The sequence below is a fragment of the Triturus cristatus genome, chromosome 11 (assembly GCF_964204655.1).
Source record: "Triturus cristatus chromosome 11, aTriCri1.1, whole genome shotgun sequence".
Taxonomy (NCBI): domain Eukaryota; kingdom Metazoa; phylum Chordata; class Amphibia; order Caudata; family Salamandridae; genus Triturus; species Triturus cristatus.
In genome coordinates this window covers 726,672,989-726,696,618 of record NC_140594.1, presented here as the reverse complement: position 1 = coordinate 726,696,618, position 23,630 = coordinate 726,672,989, and positions in this window count along the sequence as shown.

Sequence of the window (23,630 nt, the reverse complement as noted above, 5' to 3'; positions counted from 1 at the left end):
TTTACTGATCCACTGAGCTTTCCACATGAAATACAGACCTGTTCTTTACAGCAGGCATATTAACCCTTTGTGTTGCTTTATGGCAAGTCGAAACTGCCACTTGACAAAACTGCGATCACTCTCTCTGGCAAGAACAGTAATCACAAGAGTTATCTGGACATTTGTATTGCTGCCTGAATTCTGGACGTACAAGGAACTCTGCAGCAGGTGTGTTTCAATCCTACGTTTTTTCTAAACACAGTGCCCCCCTGAGGTCAGTGCCACCCTCCAGGTCAGCGACAACTGCCCTGAAACCGGATCGAGTCACCGCCATGACGGCAATGGTTTCTGCTAAAATTTAATATAATTCCTTGTGCACAAAGAGTTGTCACAGAACTGCCACCTGATAGGCAAATTGGCAGCTGGTGGCTAAAGAGTGTCACCTACATTCCTCCTCCTCCCTCAGTTTTAAGGAGACCCAGGAGAGGGGAGAGGAGGTTAAGCTGCCCAATCATCACCTGATCCGACCACTTTCTTTCTCTATCACTGCTGGAGACCCACCGAGGCAGCGACTAATTCCATAGCATTTTTCGGTCTCGCCTGATCCAGCACTTGCGCTGATCTGGCCGAGACATTTTGTATGCAGGTTTTCCAAGTGCTGTCTGTGGCCTAAAGCACATGAGCGTGCATGCGCGCAGCCGCCATGTGTCTTACTCCACCGTGCTTGATCGCACCCGCAATCACTTTCACTTTCACGGGCCGCGCGGCCGTGTCATTTTCACGGCCGCGCGGCCAATGCTTGTTACATACTGGGAGCTAGTGAACTGCACACAAGTATAAAAGGATGTGGTTTTCTCGCTTGGGCCAAGTTGGACCACTGCTTTTCTTAAAACATGTGCCCTTGATAGTGTGTTGCAGTAGTAGATATACTCTGTGACTGGAAGACGGAGCCAATTTTTGGAATGCGGAAGTACTGATTGTAAATACTTGGGTACAAGCTGCGCTCAGCCCTATCCCTTATATAGAGTTGGCTGTAGCAGGTTTTTCTTTCTGCTGTCATTTTGATCCTCTCCTTTGGGGTCGTCTGATGGAAATCAGGGGCCATTTGAATGTTAGGCTGAAACCTCTTTTCGTTTATCTCCTTTCCCTGTAGTTGATACCCAGACAGAATCCTCCTTACGTTCCGCTCCAGCATTTCCACCACCTGTTAACCTTTTTCAGAAATGCAGAAATGGTAGAGTGGACCCGTTTTCCTTGCTGACACTATCGCCTGTGACAACCTTGCTACGCTGCCACTGACGTGTCGGATGATTGGCTGTTTTCGTGCCGCGTTAGACTCGAAGAGGACTGTTTGTTTGCTTTTGATTCTCAGCGATTCTCTGCCCGCTAATCCACAGCTGGAATAACTTCCACGTTGCCGGGTTAGAGTGGCTTCTCTGGTGGCCTTAGAGGGCAGCGGGAAGGGGCTATCATTATTTATCAGGGTCCCGCCGGGACCGCTGCCTGTAGAGCTTGTAAAACAAGCTCAGGTGGAGTTCTCTAATCCGGGGGGCATGGCTGGCAGATCAAGGAAGATGCTACAAAGCGAGTTAATTTTCTGATCCTGGAGGAAGCAGACGCGCTGCTCGAGGTACAAATGCATGATTGCAAATGTAAGTAGCTCAAATCCAAATGGGATCTTCCCCAACATCTGGCATCAACATTCTCCTTATGTGCCCTTTAAATAAAAGTTAGTGAAGTTACTGCCTGAGCCGCAGCTAATCCGATTTTTGATCGATTGCGCGTATCACTGACATTTTGGGTAGACAATGTTTGGTGTCTAAGGACTCTGAATATATTTAGTCATATTGCCATCTACAACCGATGATTGTAGACGAAAACAAGCTGTGCAATACAAAAGCTGGACTTCCTGCGAAATAATGTTTTAAGACTCCACTGCCCATTAGACACCCCGTCGTGTGAAATAGGGGTGTCGTTAAAACTCTGCAGGGTCCAGAGACGCAGGTTACGCGGGTGCAGCAGGTGCAGTGGCACCGGGGCCCACTGAACCCCGATTATTGCTGTATCTTATAACTCGAGCACCAGCCAGGGGGCTCATTTCATTCCTTCACCAGGGCACACAAGACACACTGGCTGCACCGCCGTGCAGTGTTGTATCGTTTCACTACTACGGTACCATTTGCTGAATGTTCATAGAGCAGTAGGGAAGACACTGCATACTCTTGTAAATAGTATTTATATAGTGCTTACTACTCCTGACGAGGCGAAAACTTTTTAAATGTAGGATATGTGTTTCTGTTTCGAGATGTTTCCAAAGAGTAGCAGAAATCTATGTTGAGTTTATGGGCTTTGTAATGCATGTAAGGTGTGTGTAGCATAGTAAACTCTGAAATACCGGAATGTCTGTTTGTTAGATATTCTGCTCAGGCTTTTTAATAGCACGCTGTTGCACTCTTGCACAATGCTTAAATATTGCAGTTACACAACTAAACAAAACTCTGGTTATCATCCATGGAAGGATGAGAAACTGTGTCTGCCATACAAGGATTTGGACCGGTGATGTATAGCATACACATTTAGCTTGGAAAACTGTGCACTTATCTACTGAGCGATCTTATGAGCTTTAGTCTTACGGCTTTAAGTTTGGTGTTTTTTATTTATACATTTTTGTGCTGGTCCTCTTTTTAGGTCTCGCTGAGCCCAGCGCATGCACTGGCTCGGAGAGACATTTTGGAGGGGAGTTTTCAAAGTGCTGCTGGCTGGCCTAGCGCTTGCGTTCACGCAAGCATGCACGCACGAACCGACAGCCTTCAGCAGCACTTTGAAAACTCACCTAAAGATGCTCCTCTCTCCCATTCATCTCCGTCCTCCACCCCCCCTCAATTCAATATAATGCGACCATTTCCCACGCTCCCTCCTCCTTTCTCGTTCAGCTCTGCCCCTCGCGCCTTCCCCTCCCCCTCGCGCCTTCCCCTCCCCTGTCCATCAATCCTTGCCACCTTCTCCCTCCTCCCCGTTCTCCCTCGTCAGTCTCCCCATCTCTCATCGCTTTCGTTCCCGGATATCGCACGTTCTCCATGTCAAGTGTGAGGGGTGTGTGCGGGAGCAAACTACAATCACCTAAAGCTGCTCCTCTCTCCCATTAATCTCTGTCCTCCACCCCCCTCAATTCAATATAATACGACCATTTCCCACGCTCCATCCTCGTTCAGCTTTGCCCCTAGCGCCTTCCCCTCCCCGTCCATCAATCCTCACCGCGTTCGCCCTCCTACCCGTTCTCCCTCGTCAGTCTCCCCATCTCTCATCGCTTTCGTTCCTGGAGATCACACGTTCTCCATGTCAAATGTGAGGGGTGGGTGCAGGAGGAAATTACAAGTCCCAGGATGCAAAGCAAGGATACCCCGCGGAAGAGGACGGACCGACCGCACACCCGACACCTGCTCGGTCCAGTTCGACACGGACCTCTTTGGATGGCTCTTGGTCCTGCAATGTACAGGGCCAAGCTCGGGACAGGAATACCTCCAATATGCGACGCACCAATGCGCATTACGCCGGCGATGCTTCCATAAAGCAGCTCGCCTCCGCCGGGTCTTCGGGACGCAGCTTCACAGCAAGTAATAAAAGCGGCTTGTTCTATTTGAATGTAGGAATAAACTGATACCACACGGCAATGTTTCTTTCTACTTTAATCAAAAAAATATACGCACTGATAGGCTCCCTTTTTAATTTGAAGGGTACTACCCATTCGTGCAGAGATTCTTTGGGATGTATTTTATGACGTATTTATGTGAGCAAGCGAAAGTATTTTTTTTTTAATTACGCAGCAGTTTATGTTCCCACTGCTAGGTGGGTGGTGCCCACAAGTTACTAATAAAAAAGAGATGAAGTGTAGTCCTACTTCCTCCATATGATCCACTAGCCAATCCTGCTCCGTTTTTGTTCAAGATTTTCATAGTAAGTAGAAGCTGGGATATTCGATGCCTCGGGTCATACATGGTCGAGGCCATGCTGTTGTGGTTATCAAAATACTAAGGCGTCTGCACTTGGGTGCAAATAATTGCTCTGGCTCTCTGGTCTTGTGCCCAGTCAGATCAGGAATATGGATGTGGAGTTAATATGGGCAGCCAGTGTCAGGACTCACCGTGTGAACAGCTTGCACTTTTTAAATCCTCATGTGATTTCTCCAACATTAACTTTTGTACTTTTTTTTTTTACTCTGTTCACTTAGCTTGTTCTAAACAGATCCACTGACAAACACTTCCCAAAAACAAAGTCGTCAATTTAAAACTTGACTGGGATCCCTGTTATGGGTGTTTTGGCCTCAAAAAGCAGTCTAGCCCAGTTCTCATTTTTCTGCCTAACAGTAGAACACAGGGATTGACTTGGCTGCCTGGGCACTTTAACTTTTTTGAATCATGCATCTTATTTTCGATATTCTCCTTTGTTGATTATTTCTGCAGTTTTTTAGTTCCAGTTGGCTAAACTAGAGACGGTTCTCTGTTTTTCCTACTTAAGATTTACAACAGTTTTCAAGCAGGCCATTAAGCGCATGTGCATCATGCCCTGAAAGCGGCCACCTTGTGCTTTCTTGTGGCTGGTACATTACAGTTTGACTGAGTAATCGTCTCCTGACAATGTATGCCTAGGTGTTGGAACCAGAGGAGGTTCACTTCATCGTCAGACATAAGTTGTATATTCTTAGTGGCTGAGCCAACAGTCATCTGTATGTATTCCACCTTCTGGGGCCTTTACCTGTCCATTTCAAAATTAACATTGTCAGATGTATGCATTTGTGGGTACCTCCGCGGGGGGAATGGAAGTTGAACTTGGTAATGGGTGGCTCATTCACCCCAGAAGTAAATAATCAACAGAGAAGTGCTCCTGCAACAGTACCAGTCTTCAGGCCTGAAACACACTTTGTGACACACACACACACAACCACACACACACAACCACACACACAACCACGCACACACACACAAACACACACAACCACACACAAACACAACCACACACACAGACACAACCACACACACTCACACAGACACAACACATACACACAACCACACACACAACCACGCACAACCACTCACACAACCACACACACACACACACACACAACCAACCACAACCACACACACAACCACACACATAACCACACACACAACCCCACACACACAACCACACACATCCACACACACAACCACACACAACCACACACACAACCACACACACAACCACACACAACCACACCCAACAACTCTAGAGCATGCTGATAACGATTAAACAGATGCAAATGAAATCCATTGCCCAGAAAATGAAGACTAAATGTTCATCCTTGCCTCCGCACCAGTGATTAAAAGCATTTTCACCTTTGATTCTTGACACAGACTTGTATGTTTGAAACGTACTTGTTGAAGACTTATGTGTTTGCAACACACTTTCTAACTCACATTTGCTTTTCTCTTCTATGCCTAGACCATCAGTGGCTGAAGACCACCAAGACCCCCTCTAGTTTCTTGCTCAGCCTCCCATTAATGTGTACATCTCACATACTCTTCCGTTTTCACATCAGGATTAGGACAGAAAAAGTAGAAATAATTAACCAGTCAATAAAGCATTAGAGTTACTTTTAAAATGTTGCCTCAGGATATTCAGTATTATCCTTAGCTTACTCATGTCATCATCCCAACTATCCAATCTGCCTTAGGTCTACTGCAAAACACGCATTTGCAACGCAATAGGTCTCGCATTTATGGAACTCTCATAAATGTTATACCTAATGCATTGGAAATGCTTGTTTGTAAAAGCGCCCATGTGGTGCTTTAACTTTAATGTCAGCCATACCCTTTTCCTTAGATGAGCCATGCCTAAAGAAAGGGGCGAAGCCGCCATTATAATGAAAGCGCTGTATGGGGCGTTTTTACAAAAAATAATGTGTGCATCAAGTTGACAAACAAATGCTCCTTTTTGTAAAAACACCTCAATGCCCGGTTTCATTTTAATGGCGACCGCACACCTTTCCTTAGATGCGGCTTGTCTAAGGAACGGGGCACGGCTGCCATTGAAGTAAAAGTGTGACATAGGACAGTTAAAAAAAATAAAAAGTGAATAAATACTGAACAAACAAGCATTGGCATTACCAATAGGTCTCGCCTTTGGGACCTTATAAGTGTTTAGCCATGCAACAGTTGATGTTGTTGCACCAATGATATTGTGCTGCATAACTAAATACTTATAAGGTCCCAAAAGCGAGACCTATTGGCTATGCCAATGCTTGTTTTTACTGTTCCGACCTCAGAGCAGTGATGAACCTGATTTTGAAAGCAGTATTTTGTATGCTGAATCCAAACAAAAGCCATACTTAACCAATCATGTCATGACTGCAAATCTGAAAATATGTCCTTTGCCCACACACTGGGTACCAAAGCATTTGATTGTTTATATTTTGCCACAGGGTAAATAAACATACTCAGGGTATGAACGGACATGAAGCTCAGATAAAATGCAGGAGATAAAACATTGTACCAGGCAAAGAACTGAATGGCTGGTAGGTCTGACTAGCAGAGTCGGATTGGTAAGGCGGGCAATGGCCGAGGGGCCGGTATCTGAGTTCAATCTGTGGGCTGCTTCTTTGGCCTGCCTGGAGGGGCGGATTTGGGTGGTGTCTGTGTTTTTCTGAATCCTGTCAGTGGCCCAGTAGGTGCCCGTGTGGCCTTTCTGGAAGCAGATGGGCGTCCATTACCTTCCTTTTATCACAGGTAGAGGTGTCACTCCCGTTCTCTTGCTGGGCCGGCCCATTAATGTGTGCATATTGAGTGGGGGCTGGGGGCCTTAGCAAAATTGGCCTAACTCGTTTTCAGATGTGTTTCACCAGTGTGAACTAATCCCTACATTTATTTTTTAGCTAAGTAAAATTAAGAAAACATGACTCTGTCAGAGGTAACCCCTCCCTTCTTTTTTTGTAAAACTTCACCGAAGCAGTGTTTTGCGGAGAGGCAATATTCAAATGTGGGCCACTTTTTTATGCTTGCCCGGGCCGATTTTTAATCCCACTCCAACCCTGCTGACACGAGTCAGCGACAGAATGCTTCTGAATGGTTGGGAAGGTAGGGGCTGAATCTGTTACTTGCTAGCCTTACCCGCTCCAAAGACGAGGCAGATTTAGTCCCATCCTTTGCTAGCTACTGAAAAGCCCAGAGGGCTGGCCTAACTAATACAAATGGCAGACTAATTTCCAAAACAATAGTAGGGCAGGAGGAGAATAGCATTCTGGGAGGCAACGGGCGCACCTCAACTCACATATTTTGTTTTCCTTTAATTCAATTGTTTTCAATGCAAACCTGGTAAATGACAATGCTTGTTACTTCAAGTGTCAATAGAAAGCTAATTAAACTCAGATAAGGAGCAAGTGAGATTTATGGCAACACGGATTTTATTTAATTTAGTGATCAAAAGGCAAAATGTTACTGAACTAAGTGGTCAATTGAGAAATTCGGTCATTGGCCTCGGGGGAAATTTATCTTATAAGTAGATTGGGAATTAGACCCAAGGGAGTGCACAGGGAAATTAACTCAGGGATTCATTTCCAATTAGGCTCAAGGGTGAAAGGGCGAAAAAGAGAACAAATGAATACTAGTACGGTCGCAGGCTGTTTGAACTTTCTTGGCTCTATCTTGATATTGATACACAGTACACAGTACTCCATTAAATAATTAAATTCGCATACCTCTGAGGTAAGCTTGATTTTTATCTTCTATGCTGTATAGATGAATTTCTGAAATAAATAAAGTCTGATATGGAGTTAAGGGAATTGTGTCCTGTTTAATTGTGTTTCCTGTTTATTTTCAGCATTTATGAGAGTTTATGTTGAATCCCGTTTTTTTCTCTCAAAATCAAGATTCAATCTAAATTCATTTTCACAATGTATCGATGAGAATAGAATTATTTGTTTTTTATTTAAGTGTGATGGTGCCTGGGACCATCAAATATTTATTTCGAAATGAAATACATAAAACTAGAAAAAGCAAGTTTCAAAACAAACTAAAAGTAGCCCCTTATAACCGTGACAGTCACTGCTGGTCCTGTCTTACGTTTTTGTCTACAGCTTTCTCAGAGGAGCTGACTAGAGTCAGGACCTAATTCATAATAAACTTGTACATGTACAACCCACACGCGCTCCTACACGTAGGTGTATATTTATGAGTTTTGAGAATTCACATGTATTTCCAGTTCTGCTCCGAGGAAGATGCACCATTCGAAGGTTTCCAGGCCTTCAAATCCGTATTTAAATAACATCTGCTATTTTCCCAGTGCAGTGTTCTACGCTTAGCACAAATCTACATTGAGGGAAGGCAGCCTACTGTGCAATAATACATATATATTTCTCGCTCTACAAGAGTAAAAATGTTTTTTCCCATGGAGAAATCCCTGCCACTGCACCTCCACGAACTGTGGGGGTTCATCCTTTCCCTTTCCTCTATTAAATAGATGTTACTCCAGTCAGTGCTCAGTTTGAGCCAATGGTTTCCGGTGCTGAGCACCAGCACTTAACCATCAACTGATGCTTTTCATGAGCACCAGTTAAGGACACATTCATTTTCGGGAAGATTAAGTGATTTGCCCAGAATCACAAGATGTTGAGTCGACACCCAGGCTCCAACCGGGTTTCCCAGCTCCGAAGTCTGCAGTCTGGCCATTAGCAACATCCTCTCCTGGTTTCATGGTAGGTATGTGGTTCTGTTTTTGGCCGCGCTAACAGGAGAAATGTGCTGATGCAAGCAGTGGTGGCTTCTCCGCTATGGATTTAAGCAGTGCAAAGAAGCAAAAATGATAATAACTTCAAGTTATTATCATTTTATGCTTTGTGCTGCTTTGAGGATGGGCGGGTGGGCGGGCTGCTCTGCTCACAGAGCAGGGCAGGGGAGGAGTGGTTTTCCTACTCCTAAGCCTCTCGGGCTGCCCTAACCAATCATGCGCACTTTCCCCTTTCTTCATGCAGGCTGCTTTTCAGTGTGCAAGGAGAACAAGCCCAGGCTCCCACTCACTGGTTGAACATCCAACCAGGACACTCACAACCAATCACAATGCTGCATTGCATCATAATGATTGGTCAGGGGAGCCTGGGTGCCTACCAATCACAACGCTGCATTACAGCGTTGTGATTGGTTAGTGGGCCTGGCTGTGCTTCCGTCCAGAGAGGAGCAGCAGTGGAGATGCGGGACCCAGCCCAATGGTAAGTTTATTTTATTTTTACATTTAAAAAAAAATGCAGCGACCCTTCCATGCCCCCGGTGCCCCGCCCGCCCCGCCACCCACAAACCATGCTGGCCATGACTGGATGCAAGCTGCCTCCTTACGAAAACCCCAGCACATTTTACAAATTAACCACTGACTTCAGCCCTTTACTGGTGTAAATCCTCAAGTATTTCCATGTTTGGAAAGGATCAGAGATAAATTTGTTAATGCCAACAAACACAAATTTGTGGGCATTCACTAACTCTCAAGTCAAACAGCACCTGGTTGTGCCTATTCCACCCCTGCACTGTATTAACCACTGCAAAATAAAAAGCAGTAATGTCAAACAATTACAAAAAAGTGACATCTTTTACACTCACCGGGTAGCCATTTGAGTATATCCGACAGGCATGCTAGAAGCAAATTTGAGCCATACATGGTATACAGGATACAGCCATCAGACCCCCCAGAAGTAACATGTAAATCTGTCTTCCTTCTTAAAAAACATCTTGTCCGATTCACCAAGATTTTGGTATGACCTACTCTTGTAGAGCAGCTTGCTTAATTCACTTGAGGACATATTGATCATTATTGCACGCAACAAAACGCAGCAAGTTTGCGCTGCGTGAAAGGGCAGGAATGAGCCATATTTTCAAGTTATGGGACATTCCTGCTCTCTGCCAGTTCTGGTGCACAAACCGCTACCTAGTGCCAACACAGGCACCCTTGCACGATGGTGCAAGAGTGCCTGCAGTGTATAAAGTTTTATTTTTGTACCCCAAGGGGCACCTTCCTGCACAAAAACAATCCTCTTAGGATGCTGCACATGTAGAAAGAGGAAAAAGTGAGGATTTATAAAGATACTCCTCCTCTTTCTGCCTCCCCTGGGAAGGCTTAGTATTTTAACTGATTCTGAGGTTTACCAGTCTTGGTAAACCTGGGAATGCATCAAAATCCATGGGTGGATATGTGGGAATGCCCACCCTCCACTCATGGAATACCTCCCGTGGACAGAGTAACACAAGGCACTGTCTTGCATTACTACAGATTTATCACTCCATGCATGGCCACACAAAGTGGCCTTCCGTGGCTTGGTAAATATCATCCTAGGTTTTGCATCACTCTTGAAGGGCGGCACAAAACTTATATATAAATATGACCCTAGGTGTTTTCTATTCATAAGTCTTAGCTACAAATGGAGGAGGTTGTATATCTTTTCTCATTCAATTGTATACAAATGTGAGGCCTGTGCAAAGGATCTACAGAACTAACAATGGTTATCTGATAGAATATTGATGCTAAAAATATAGAGTGGACAGAATATCGTTTCAAAAACATCAAGGACCAAAATATTGAGAGAGAAAGGGAACAAAGGTGGGTTTAGATTTACTACTCTTAACTTCACATCTAAATACCTTGAGTATATATATATATATATTCGCTGAAAAAACCATAGCTTTCAGGGCGTTATAGTTAGCTGGACTTTTCACTCATACAAAACCATTGAAATTCCCCCGTTATAGTTAGTTCAGCTAACTATAACTTGTGCGCCCGCAATCCTCTGCTGATGATGACACATATTACATCACTCATGACATGGTCAGTGACATCACTCATGACATCACTGATGACATCTCCAATGACATCACTGATGACCTCACTGATGACATCATCCAGTGAATGTGTGTTTTTCTGAAAATTAAATATGTTTTATATATGTATATCTCAAGGTCGATGGAAGAATAAATGGGTATATAAGTGTCTAAATGGATGATTTAAAAAAAAAAATTGATTTTATAACTGACTAAGTGTATCTTCTTGAATACATGGCTTAGTGAGTAATGCTTAAATATGTAAATATCTGTATCAGTCTCTCACTTTCTATGTAAGTGGCTGCATGGGTTGGTGAGTAGCTACATGAGTGTCTATATAGGTTATTAGTTGTTTTTTTGAGTATCAGTATGAGTGTCTGCCTGTCTGTATGGTTCGGTGGGGGTATTACGTAGTGCATAGATGCATGAATGAGTGACTCACTGTTTGTATGTGTTGAAGACAGCATGTGTGCAGGACTGTATGTGTGGATGAGTGTGTGTATGGGTGTGTTAGTGAGTGAATGACTGTCTCAATAGTGTCTTTATGAGTAACTACATATGTTTTAAACTAGTATATGTGACTACTGGTGTATATAAGTGAGTATATGTGGGAGTGAGAGATTGGAAGAGTTCCTGTATCAATAAGTATGCGTTTCTATAAGTGATTGTTTAAAAGATTAAGTATGTGTAAGTTTCTGTAGAAGTAAGTGTGGTGGTGTGTGTATGACTGTATATGCAAGTAAATGGATGTTTGATTCTTTATTAGCATGAGTGACTGTGTGTGTGAGTAACTCTATGGATGAGTGGCATGGTGTAACAGGATGTATACGTGTATGAGTACATATGATGAGTGAGTACATGTATGAGTGACTGTATAGGACTGTTGGTGAATGAGTGGATGTGTATGTGGATCCTATAATTACTAAATAGGTTGTTGTAACTGGTATTGGTATGTCCATTGTTTTGAAAATTTTAGTTTCTATTTTTGAATGTGTGTATCAAAGGTTATATTAGGGTGAGAGGAGGTCTGCCACTCTATCACAAGGATGATGTCATCAGTGATGTAATCAGTGATGTCTTTGAGATGTCATGCGTGATGTCACTGACCATGTCATGATGCAATATGTGACATCATCAGCAGTACATTGCGGGCGCGTGAGCTTTAGTTAGCTGACCTAACTATAACAGGGAAATTTCAATGGTTTTGTCCGAGTGAAAAGTCCAGCTAACTATAACGCCTATGTTTTTTGAGTGAATTTCTAAGGTTTTTTAAATGCTAATTCCTAACTATAACGTGCCTGAAACCTATGTTTTTTTCAGTGAATTTCAAAGGTTTTTTAAATGCTAATTTCTAACTATGCCTACAGAGATAGGACATGTGAAGAAAGAACAAATAACGCACAGAAAGAAAAAAAACAAATGCAGAAAGAAGCAACAGAAGTCCTCAAAGATGAAGAAAAGTTCAGGAAGAAGGATAACGTGTACAAAGAACAAACAGAAGAGCAGAAAGAAGCCTTGTTGCAAAATCATCCTGTACCCTCAAATTTTTCAGACGGATACCGGTGGTAACTGAGTCTGACTAACCAGTCCTAGAGCCAGTGCTATGTTAAAAGACACTTAGAATACAGTGAAAACACCTACATACACTAGGGAACACTATGTGTTGGGTTCCCCCTGTGATTTGCATGACCTCCTCTGTAAGCGCCCAGTATATAATACGGCAGGGGGATTAAAACTACCTCTTAAAATGCACCACAGCGCGTGTTTGCACATGTCAGTTTAGGCCCCGTCCCCTCCGTTTAAACACGCCCTGTGGCCGTTTTAAGTTGGGAGATTAAGTCCCCTTGAATCCTGAGAGTCCCTAGGGTAGAACTAGCCCACTAGGTACCTCCAGTAAGTGCCACAGATCTGCGTTGCAGAGAGATGTAAAAAGGGGCACGGCCTAGACCACCTCTCTGCAATGCAGCTAGTGGCGCTTACTGGAAGCACCTGGTGGGCTAGTTGGCCCCCAGGGTCCCTCAGGATTGAAGGTGAATTATTTCCCCAAGTTCCATAGGGCGTGTTTGCACACATCACCTCCGGCCCGTCTCCTTCCTTCACCAATTTGTTAACGCACCCTGTGGCCATTCTGAGTTGAGAGATTAAGTCCCCTTGAATCCTAAGGGTCCCTAGGGTCAAGCTAGCCCAGTAGGTACCTCCAGTAATCACCAGAGAGCTGCGTTGCAGAGAGGTGTAAAAAGGGGCGTTGCCTCAGAACACCTATCTGCAACGCAGCTCCCTGGCGCATACTGGAGATACCTGTTGGGCTAGTTGGCCCTCAGGGACCCTCAGTATTGAAGGGGAATTAATTCCCCAACTTACAACTCGCCAGGGGGCGCGTTTTAAGAGTGCTACAAGAAGGGGGCATGGCCCCCGGCGCAATGCCGGTCTTTTATTTATTTCTTTTTTTAAGAAGGGGGCTTAAGTATTGGCCCTGGGGACCCCATCCCCCAGGGCCTGCCCCCTACATTTTTTTTTAGAATTTTTTTTTTGGAAGGGGGCTGTGTGGCCCCCCTCCCAAGGCCTTAATCAGCCCCGAGGACCCCAACCCAAGGGGCATGGCCTGTCTTTTTTTTTATTCTTTAGGAGGGGGGCTGTTTGCCCCCCTCCTCAGGCCACTTATGGCCCCGGGGACTCTATCCCCCGGGGTCGGCCTTTGTTTTTTATTATTTTATTTTAATATATTTTTAGAAACACCTAGGACATGCTGGACAAACCGTACGTACCTATCACCATGACGATTTGCGTGAAACTCATTAAAAGGCGACTATGCATACAATGAATCCACATGGAATGTATTTACACCGCTAGTGTAGCTCTGACTTGTCTGACGCCCTACCGTGCCTAATCCTGGTGCCCCCATTTGTGGATACTCTCCAAGTAGACAACCTTGTCGTTTATTTATACAAACATAGGTAGCTATTGACAGGCACATTTAATACACACGCACACCAAGCTATTCAAAGGAGCTTTGACAAAAATTCGACCAAAACTATGCAAGAAACCCCCCTCACGGGTATTAAAACACACATCCACCGCCGGATGTGTAATACTTTTTATTTTACTCTCTGGAAAGGAGACGAACCTCACTTGAGAGTCCCAGCGTGCTTTTTGCTGAGCCCAATGCTGTGTTACACCCACCAGTGCCCGCCGAGTGCCACACACCTCTGTGTTGTATTCCACACACTAGTGCGTATGCTTTGACACTCTCTAGTCCATGTGCACTGTAACACCACCCTGTGAATATGTCATGCCACACTTGTCTTCGCACGGGTTATATTGCCCCATCTAACGTGCCTTCCTCGATGCCTATGTTATAACGCCTAGCGCTATGCCATAGATATTACAATCTGAGATCCATATCTTTGTCACAGTGCATATGCATCGTTACACTCCCCAGCTCATATTTTATATTACAACTTTAGAGACTAGTTGGGTTACACAACACTGCCCTGTGCATATTACACTCCAAGGTGCATATCGCATATCTCGCGCTAGTGCCTGTGCTATCTTGCGCTCTCCAATGAATCTGTCATTGCGCACAATGTATTGCAGATTATATTTCATGCCCCAGTTCATCTTATATCACACTTTTTGGTGCATAGTTTATACCATACACTATATCTAGTTTTCATTTTCAATCGTGCTCTCAGGACTATATTCTATATAACACTGTGTTCACCTACCCTTTTCACAGGCATTAAATTTTGCGATGGGGTGGAGGGTCAGGGGGTGTTTCTGCCAAGTGAGCCCGGAGTCACAGTCACAAACGTCCTCTTCTTCCTGAATAAAAGTGAGATTATGCTGCATACTTGTTCATATTTTAAGTAGTTCGCACAGACTCACATTTTAAAAACAATAAAGTTACCTGCCTTCTCTGAACAGTTAGCTTGCTGCCCCATCCACCTCCTCCCTATCCTCTATTGTCTGAATCCATGGACTAGCCCCCTCCCTCCTGCCATGCATGGTCTGATGTGCTGCCACTGCCCTCCATTTAGCATGATCTACTAGTCAACTCCTCCTGCCCTCCATTGTCCAATTCTATGCTCCATCTTTGGCCTCCTGCTTAGCCTCTGTGCTTAGCTTGCTGCCCCTATTCTCCTTCCCCCTGCCCTCCAATGTCTTTGTGCATGCCCCTGCTTCATCCTTTTTGCCCACTGTGTTCCATGGACCTGCCACTCCTATCTACTCTGAGTGTTCTGTTGAGCTACCACTCCCCTCCCACCTGCCTAGCCTTGTCAGATGACTGTATTCTGTCCCTGCCACCTCCTCCCTGCCTGTCCACATTCCATGCCCCTATCCCCTTCCTCCTGTCCTCCATGGTCAATTTTACTGCCACACCCTTCTGCCCTCCCTGGTCTGTTGTGCTGCAACTGCTCCACTTGCCTGCCCCACATGGTCTGTTGTGAGGCACCTTCCCCTGAACTCTCTTGTCAGTGCCCAGGTCCTGACTCTCCCTTCTATCCTCCATGGTCCTTTGTGCATGCCCCTGCATCCTCCTTCTTGCCCATCATAGCCATTGTGTTGCCACTAACCCTCCCGCTTTCCATGCATGGTCTTCCATGCTACCACAGCCCCTCACACCTTCACTGAGTGGTCAGTTAGCTGCCCCTGACCCCCTCCCACCTTCTCGTCATGGTCTGTTTGTATGCCATCAAAGTCTAACTGTTGCTCTCCATGGCGTGTCTTGCTTCTAGTGCCCATCCTGCCTGACCTCCATGGTCATCTTGCTGCTCCTGCCCTGCCCCCTTGCCCCCAGCCTTCTGTTTCCATGTGCAGACGCCTATTCCCTCCCTCCTGGCTTGTCTGTTCCATTGTAATGCCCCTGATCCGTCCCTCCTGCCCTTTATGGTCTGTTATGCTACAGATTTCTCTCCTGTCTGTCCATTATGGTCAACTAGCTACCATTGCCTCTTTCCCCTCTGTTCTCTGTTGTCCATGTGCATGGTCCTGGCCCCTCCCTATTGCTTTCTATGGATTGTTGTGCTGCACTCCCGTCCCGCATGCCCTGTGTGGTGTATTGTGCTGCTGTAAACCCTGATGCCTGCCCTTTAGGGTCAGTTTGGTGCACCTCTCCATGTCCCTCCTGTCCTCTGTTATCCAAGTCCATGTCCCTACCCCAATTCCTCCTGCCTTCCATGATCCAATGTACCATACTTGCGAACATTTTGAACTTGGTAAGAGGGAGATTTTGAAAACAAACTGGGGTATTGATTTTCCCCTTTGAGTTACATTGAAAAAGAGGAGATTGCAGACAGGAGACATATCAAATACATCCCATTTGAGCTTAAAAACATTGGACATTTCCTGGCTGAATCGGGTCTGTTGGCATGTATGGTTGTACTACCACTGCCTCTTCCTTCTGCCCACAATGGTCTATTATATTGCCACAGCCTCTCTTGCCAGTCCTGTATTGTTGGTTTGTTGCCCCTGACCCCCTTTCCAATGCCCTCCATAGTCTGTTGTGCTGCCACTGCCCTTAATGCCTGCCCAGTGTGGTAAAATTGTTGCCTCTGCACCTTCCTACCTGACTTCAATTTTCAGAGTCCGTACCCCTGGCCTCTGCCTCTCAACAGTATCCTAAAAAACAACTAGATTGCTAACATTCTATAATATTACAAAAGTGTGGAACGCCTGACATCATCTTGATGTAATCAAAACTGTAATACCTAGAGCATTTCCTTAAGAAATTTCGTATATGAGAGGGTCTTATTTGCATCAAAATTATGGATAGTGCTCTAAAAACCTAAAATGAGGACATATTTTCTGAGTTTTCAAAAAGCGACAAAGCACTTTTAAATTATTTGTTATCTTTATGTTTTTTTAACCGGTTGATCACTTGATTAAATGTTGCACATAGGGGAGAGGATGTGGTGTTACTTCCAGAGCTGCAGACTTTGCAACTGGGGAACCAGGTTGGAATTTCTGCTTCAGCTCGACATTCGGTGATTCTGGTCAAATCACTTAATCTCCCCATGTCTACAACCAAAATGAATTTGTTCTTGTGTGATGTAACCAATGCTCATGTAAAGAACTCCAATACCTGACAAGTCTGCATTATATAAAACTGCAAAAACACAAAAAATAAAAAAGTGTTTTGCACACTTCTGTCATTGGGCTACATTTGGGCTACATCTGGGTGATATTTGAGCAGCATTTGGGCTCTCTTGTCTCTGGTGGCCATCTTGGGAGATTTATTTGTTATGGAGTTTCCTAATTTCCTCATTTACTGCAGTCTCCTCAGTAGGAAATGCTTTCAGTTTTTCACTTTGATTCCATCAAGAAGGCATTCAGATGTGTCACACAATTGACATAAATTCAGATTGTTAGCACTCTAGTTGCTCATTAGATCACTGTAGTAATGCTACTGCTCACCAGGGAAGTCTGCTGCTGGTATTGAAAGTGCATGTTTCAGTCTGCATGTCAGAATTTTTTAATGAAATAGAAGAGGATTTGAGAAGTCACTCAAAATGTGCCCTAATTTTTCTTTCTGCTGCACTAATGAACCCCCTCATTGTGTTCCTTTTTAAATTAAATGTATTAAGAGTTACCACTTTATTCCAATCATGATGGCTTCAGGTGTGCAATACGTTTGTCATAAGTAGGACTGTTAGCGCTCTAGTTGTTCTTTAGCACACTCTGGGAAGCTGCAGTAGAACACAAAGAAATTAACTGACATCCTCTGGCCTTGTTGGATGCACATGTTTTACTGAGAATGTCAGACTTCATTCTCACATGACTGAGAAAGATAATGTGAATTTACAGATAATATACTCTCAGTTTAGCTTATAGATCACCTTCCAAACCTCTGTGGGAAAAGCATGAGAGAATAGTTTTCTCTCAAACATGATTCATGATATCCCAGCAGAAGGCTTTTTCACATGGTAAAATCAACTTAGAACACTCCACAAGTCCTAAAATGAGTATGGTACCATCAACAAATGATTTATAATGTAACTAAAGTCTTAAAACCTTGTATTAACTGCAATGCTTTTTAATGAGGTGCTATCATGTACATTGGTCCCAAGATGGCTGCCAACACTTCTTGGTTGAAGTGCTGACAGCCAATCAGATCTCACGATGAGATGTGTGGTTTGGCTTCACTCAGATATATGTGTGAATTTACTTTTGATTTTCTCAGGAACTACTGAACGGATTTACACCATTTAACCAAAAGGCACAACTCTGAACCAAGGGCTAGCTTTTTGCCAAATTTGGTGTAATTCCGTTTAGCAGTTCGGGCTGTAGCTGCGATTAAAGGTTCCTATGGAAAATTGCATTGGGAAAACATGTTTTGGGACCCCCCTTTTTTCTCGGCCCCCGCTTGATGAATCACCCCGAGACTTTCAGGATAGGAGAGGACCGGAGAGCCCCACCAGTTTTGAAAATTTCGCGAAGATTCGTCAACCTGTGCCAAAGTTATTCCTAATAGAATGTCGCGGATTTCTTATGGATTATAGCTCCTATCTATAACTACCTACTGGTGACCGCCAGTAGATAATATATATATATATATATATATAAATATATAAATATATATATATATATTGACTGAAAAAAACATAGGTTTCAGGGGTGTTATAGTTAGCTGGACATTTCCCTCGTACAAAACCCTAGAAATTCCCCTGTTATAGTTAGTTCAGATAACTATAATTCGCGCCCCCGCAATGCACTGCTGATGACGTCACATATTACATCACTCATGACATGGTCAGTGACATAACTGATGACATCACTGATGACATCTCAAATGACATCACTGATGACGTCATCCAGTGACTGTGTGTTTCTGTAAAGTTTAAATATGTTTTATATATTTATAGTGAAAGGCCTGTGGAAGAATGAGTGGGTGTACAAGTGTGTGAATGGAGGATTTTCTAAGTGCGTAACTGACTCTATAAGTGAGTCATTAAATGTATCTTACTGCAGGCAGTGACTAAACTGTGTGAATGTCTGTATGTGTCTGTGTGTAGGTGTATAAGTGGCTGCATGGTTTTGTGAATAGCTATATGAGTGTCTATATGGGTTATTGATTGGTTGTCTGAGTATCTGTATGGGTGCCTGAGTGTTTGTGTGGGTAGGGTGTGTGTGACTCTATGCATAGATGTGTGAGTGGGTGATTCTATGGGTGCATGGTTTTAAGACTGCATCTGTGATGAACTGTATGGTTGAGTGAGTGTATGTATGGGTGTGTTAGGGATTGAATGTATTTCTCAGTGGTACATGTGTGACTAACTACATATGTGAAAGGCAGTATATATGTGTGTAAGAGTATATAAGTGGGTATATGTGAGAGTGTGTGATTGTGAGAGTGGCTGTATGAATGAGTGTGTGCTTGTATCAATGATTGTATAAGAGCGTAAGAATGTGTTACTATTTTTATGAGTAAGTGAACTTAAGTATGTATAACTGCATAGGTGAGTAAATGGGAGTGGGATTAATTATTTGAATGACTGATTAGGTGTGAGAGTACCTCTATGGATGATTGGTGGTGTGTGAGTGTCTATGTAGGTGTATAAATGCACATGATAGTCTTGTACAGAGTGACTGTAAGTATGAGTGACTGTACAGGTGAGTGAGTGGAGGTGTATGTAGACCTAAGAGTTAATGAGTGGGTATGTAGTTATTGGTATTAGAGTATCTATGGTTTTGAGAATGGACGCCTGAAATTTTGATTTGGTGTATCAACGGTTAAATTAGGGTGTGAGAAGATGCAGTAATTTATCACATGGATGATGTCATCAGTGATGTCATTTGAGATGTCATCAGTGATGTCATCAGTGATGTCACTGACCATGTCATGAGTGATGTTATATGTGACGTCATCAGCAGTGCATTGCGGGGGCGCAAGTTATAGTTAGCTGAACTAACTATAACAGGGGAATTTCTAGGGTTTTGTACGAGGGAAATGTCCAGCTAACTATAACACCCCTGAAACCTATGTTTTTTTCAGTGAATGTCTAACGTTTTTTAAATGCCAATTCCTAACTATAACGCCCCTGAAACCTTTGGTTTTTTCAGTGAATTTCAAAGGTTTTTTAAATGCCAATTCCTAACTATAACGTGCATGAAACCTATGGTTTTTTCAGTGAATTCCAAAGGTTTTTTAAATGCTAATTCCTATTTATAACTTATCTCTGAAGATATCATGTTTAATGATTTTGATTGGATTTGTATATTTTTCAAATTCAGTGCGTCAATTTCATTAATTACGTTTGTTTTAAAATACTTTTTTATCACCATTTTTTAAACTTATTTTTCAATTAATACTTTTAAAAATTAAAAAATATTATTTGAACTTAATGGGTTTTTCAAACATATTTTTTTATATTTTTTAAAATATTTTTTTAACTATATGTTCAAAACTTTATTTTATATATTTTTTCAATGTTTTTGGATCCGCGTACCCTATGCGCACCGTTCTCGATTCCTACGCGTTAGCATCCGCGCATGGTATGTGTCGGGTACGTGGTTAGTGCGCGATTCCAATGCGACCGGTACGCGACTCCCAGCCTATACGCGACACGTTCGATGTACGTAACGCGTTGTTTACGCGCTTCCAAGATGCGTCATCTGCGTCTATGATGCGGTAGGTGTACTATTTAGTATTTAACATTTAAAAAAACATATATATGTATTTCATGTGAATATTAATTGAAGACAAACTCTAAACTAGTCTTAAAAGTAATACATTTTTGCATCTAATCCTATAATTTTTTTAATTCAATTTCGCGGATGCGCGCTGGGTGTGTGCTGCATAAGCGCAGGGTGCGCGGATCCCATGTGACCTGCAAAAAAAGGGATTTGATTGGTTCATTACACTTCCTCTTCTAACTATTGAAAGACCCCACCCATCTCAATCATTCTTCTTTGACCTTCTTTAGAGAACCATCTCTTTGGAGAGAAGAAGATTTTTTAGACTAAGTTTACACTTAGCTCTAACTTTTTTCAACCAAAAATGGCTTTAGGGCAGCAGGCATCACCTGCATCTCCTCATACATCTGAGGATGAATTTTTGGAGGAGGCACCACCCAAAGAATGTTTTTCTTCAGTGGTGTGGAAATATTTTACTTTTCCCGAGGGGCAGAATAAGACCAATGCCACCTTGGTCACGTGCAAGATTTGCAAAAGAGTCCTGTCGCGAGGGGATCCTAACAAGAAATACTCGTGCGGCACGGCAAGTATGATGAAGCACATGAGGACCTTTCATCGGAACAATCTTGCACGAGAAGAGTGCCGACGGATGAGAAACACTCCTGCTCCTGCGCCTTCCACCTCATCGCAGCCGAGCACATCAAGAGTGCATCCATCAGCCCAAACCTTGGACATCCGTCCTCAATTTCAATTTTTAAAAGTGCTCTGCACTCAGTGCAATGCAACTTTGTGCTATGGTGAGCAGTCGATCGATCTGATCTGCCGCCGGCAAGAAAGTCACATTTGCTAGTTTTTTTGTGTGTTTTTTTTCATTGTTCCCTGTAGTTCATTGTTTGGTTTCTCCTGTTTTGTTTTTTGTTTTTTTTTTGCAGAAAAACCAAAAAAAATTATTAATTGTTCAGAAAACCCCAAAAAAATTATAAAAGAAGAAAGAAGAAAAAAAAGTTCTTGTAAGAACTAACTTTGCTGGTTTAAAAAAAGAGCTACATTTCTTTGTTAGTGTATGAAAGTTTAGATGAAAGCATGTGTAGTACATAATTGTATAATGTATAAGTGCAGAACTATGAGGAAGTGCTGCAGCATCACACAGTAACCTCTTTAATTGCAGTGTGCTGTAGTACTTCCGAAGCACAGGGATGCAACATATGTACATCAATATGTTGCAAATCTATGCTTCTGTTTGCACAGCTGCTTAAACTGCAGCCATGTGGTGACACAGGCACCCTTGCACCATAGTGCAAGTATATCTGTGTCATGTGCTGTTTGTTTTTCTACTGGAAGACACACCTTCCTGCACAAAAACAATGAAAAAATGCATTTTTCTCCTTCAATGTATGCTGTACATTTCAGCATGCACTGAAGATGTAAAAATGTGGAGAAATTAAAACAATTCTGCTTGTTGTGCTTTCCTACACCAATTTTAGAATGGTGCACCTTTCACACACATATCGAGATTTATGATTTCTGATAAATCTAGACATGTGTCTTGTTCTATGAGTATTAAGTGCAATCATGCACAACAACGCTTATAGAACACCCTTTCAACACAAAGTGGTCTACATGATGAGTTTGTATTTACATGGAGTATAAAAAGTGCACAGAGTGCCTTTTACTCTCTTTGTAAATATGAAAGAGTATCTTACACACTAACTATGTTAAAAAAGTGACATATTTCCGTTTTTAAAATTCCTTGCGAATGATAAAAGGTAAGGACAGAGTTTTGTCTGCAAAGATGTTCAAAGAAGAATGATTGAAATAATTGCGGTCCTTCAATAGCTAAAATGGGAAATATTATGAACCCCTCAAATCTCTTTTTTTGCAGGTCACATGATATCTGATTATGGTCAGATTTCAAAACTACATAGGTATAACAGTGTTTTTAGAAACATGTTTCAACTTTGTAGCTTCTTGCAGACCTCCTCATTCTGCATATTGAGACTTAGTTAAACTTACCTTCACAGTAATAGGAATAAAAAATGGTACACATTTTTTCACATTTTCATTCCAATCTAAATTCATAAAAATTGCTTATTTTAAAATTTTGGATCTGTGAAAGAAAAGGAAAAAAAAATTATAACATGTAATAATACATTTTTTACAACACAGCATAATTTCCACAAAGTAATTTTTTTGCCTTTTTTGCTGTTCTCAGAATATATAAAATTTCACTAAAAATAGTGATTTTAATTGTACTCATCACTTAACAGCGGGCAAAAAAAAAACTATCTCAAGATTGTTAAAAAAAACCAACATGCTATTCTCAAACAAAAAAACAAGATACAAATCACAGATATATAAAATGCATACAGCTAACAAAATTTTATAAGTTTAACTTACAAAAACTGTAAATGTTGTCGCTTTAAAATATTCACCGAATCTAAGGATGAATTTTTGGAGGATGCACCATGCCCACGTTTTCCTTCAGTGGTGTGGAAATTTTCTACTTTTCTCGAGGGGCAAACAAAGACCAATGCCACCTTCGTCACGCGCAAGATTTCAAAAGAGTTCTGTTACGAGGGACTCCTAACAAGAAATACTCGTGCGGCACGGCAAGTATGATGAAACACCTAAGGACCCTTCATCCAAACAATCTTGCACGAGAAGAGTGAAAACGGAAGAGAAACACTCCTATTCTGTATCTGTAAAAAAGAATCACAAATAAATGTATATTAATAACTTTCAAATTTATACTATTCCATTACTGTACAAACACATTTTATATAAAAACTGACTAAGAAACTATAGCCCTGAACCACAAGTGTGACGATCGTTAAAACACTACATGCATAGTGCATACTACTTTGAAGCAGTTCATGCCCTAAAGCCTACCTCACTAAAAGACTACATGCTAACTGACTGAATGATTACAGTACTATAAGGAGACACACTGAGTGAGTAACAGGATGTTTGCTAGAAGTACACGAATACTGAATGGGGAATTGAAAGTGTGAAAGAAAACTGTGTAGGTGGTTAGAGGCCTGCATGCATAGTGAATAGGCATTTGAAGCAGTCTATGTGCTAAGGCCTGGCTCACTGCATGAGTACTTGGGAACTGATGGAATGATTAGAGTACAGCAAAGAGAGTGCCTGGGTGAATTTATAAGTGGTTGGCTTTTGACACAGTGAATG